The sequence below is a fragment of the Elephantulus edwardii genome, unplaced genomic scaffold (genome assembly GCF_000299155.1).
Source record: "Elephantulus edwardii isolate Elephantulus edwardi_28Jun2011 unplaced genomic scaffold, EleEdw1.0 scaffold00050, whole genome shotgun sequence".
In the NCBI taxonomy this organism is placed as follows: domain Eukaryota; kingdom Metazoa; phylum Chordata; class Mammalia; order Macroscelidea; family Macroscelididae; genus Elephantulus; species Elephantulus edwardii.
In genome coordinates this window covers 15152029-15154170 of record NW_006399800.1, presented here as the reverse complement: position 1 = coordinate 15154170, position 2142 = coordinate 15152029, and the positions used below count along the sequence as shown (strand labels likewise).

General features: G+C 39.4%; 1 pseudogene; it reads right to left on the bottom strand.

The window, feature by feature from the left end:
* Nucleotides 1–747, bottom strand: part of LOC102859672 — a 3618-nt pseudogene extending 2871 nt beyond the window's left edge.
* Between the last annotated feature and the right edge of the window lie 1395 nt (nucleotides 748–2142).

The following is a 2142-nucleotide window of genomic DNA, read 5'->3' as shown; positions in this document are numbered from 1 at the left end:
CTTGTGCTGTTTTGTAATCTCGTATTTCTCCTTTTCTGTGTCGAAGATCTTGCCCTCTTGGTGGTGCAGCTTCAGCAGCTTCTTCTTCTTAAAGTAAGCATCAGTGAGGTGCTTTGGTATTTTGACACCACTGATGTCAACTTTAGTGGTGGTGGCAATGACAAATTTCTGGTGTGTTCTCCACAGAGGAGCTCGATTGAGGGTCAGAGGCCTGGTCACAAGGAGCAAACCACTCTCCAGCTGCTTCAGGAAAACCACTCTTTTGCCCCGGTGGCGCCCTGTGAGGATGATGAGGATGGTCCCGGGGGTGATGCTCGCACGCAGCCTCCTCACGTGCTGACTGAAGGGCTTCTTGCCGTGGCTCAGCAGCTTTCGAGGCACGTCTTCAGTGGGGTAGTACCTGGGCATTTTTCGCAGTTTCACCACTCGGGTAGCCCCATTCTTGTCACCACCTACTGGCTTTATGACAGTGGCAAGAGCCTTCTCCTTCTTCTTCTCAACCCTGGATTTGGTGGCTGAGTACTTCCTCTTGTACATGGCCTTCCTGGATTACATGGCCGATAGGGAATACGTGCCGATTCCCCGGACTAGAACAGGATTGCAGCTGCAGTGAGGTTTCCCCTTCTTGGGTGTTTTGCCCATGGCCTTGGGCTTGGCTTTCTTAGCTTTGACACTCGCATCTGCCTTCTTGGCTTCAGGCTTGGCCTCAGTCTTCTTCTCTTTGGGGTCTGCCTTTTCACCTGCCATCTTGCAAGATGGGAAAAAGGTGACTAGCATTTCTTAATCAAGTTATCTGTGTCTTATTTTTTCCCTTTTGTTAAGTTTACTCGAGGTTTGTCAACTTTATGTATTTATTTTTTGGTTTCTAACTCTATTTTCCTTTTTAATTAAGAAGAGTCAATTGTAATAATTCAAGAAGAAAAAGCATAGCAATTGACATGTTAGGGGGGGAAAATACAGCATTCCACTGATTTCAGGCATGATGTACTAATTATCCCACTATGCATTGCTGTCAATACACTAAGGACTCATAAGCTTTCAATCATGTCAATTTGATTGACCATTTTGAAAAACTAGCTCCTGGTCTTATTGATGGTTTCAATAATTTTTCCTGTTTTCTCATTTATTTTAGCTCTTGTTCTTAAAATTTCTTTTCTTCTAGAGGTTATAGAATTATATTATTGTTCTTTTTCTATTTGATGAAGGGAATGAGTTAGATCATTGATTTTTCTTCTTTTTTCCATGTATGCCTATTGTTATGAACTGGCCACTCAGGACTTCCTTAATTGTATCCCAGAGGTATTGGTATGCTGTATTTACATTTTAATTCATTTCAAGGAACTTTTTGATTGTATTCTTTATTTTTCTGTAACTTATTCTTGTTCTAGCAGCATGTTATTTATTTTCTATGTTGGTGGCTCTATAAGCTTTATCCTCGTGTGGTTAAGTTCTAGTTTTATGGCACTGTGGTATGAGAAGATACTTTGAATTATTTCAATGTTTTTTAAGTTGTTGAGACTTGCTTTGTGTTTTAAAATGTGATCAAATCTGGAGAATATACCATGTGCCTGTGAGAAGAAAGTGAATTGAGCTTTAGTTGTGTGAAGTACCCTGAATACATCCACAAGGTCAAGTTGGCTAATTGTCTACTTTAAATCTTCTACATCTGTCTTGAGTTTTTTTGGGTTAACTTATCCTTTGGTGATAGTGGTGAAATCTCTTACCACTGTTGTGGGGCTGTGTATTTCTTTCTTCAATTCTGTTAACAGTTGTTTTATGTACTTTTCAGGTCTATCATTTGGTGCATAAATGTTGACCAAGATTATGTCTTCTTGATCTATTGTGCATTTAATCAGTACATAATGCCCTTCCTTATTTTTTATGGTGGTTTGCACTCTGAAGTATATTTTATCAGAGATTATTATTACCACTCCTGCTTTGTGTGATTGCCATTTGTACATTTTTTTCTCTAGCCTTTGATTTTGAGTACATCTTTCCCTTCTTTTTTTAGATATGTCTCTTGTAGGCAACATAAAAAATGGTTGTTGTTATAAGTCCCTTATCTGATATGTTATTACCGAATACTTTTTCCCAGTCAGTGGCTTCCCTTTTTACCCTACTGGAGAAGTTTTTGGATGTGCA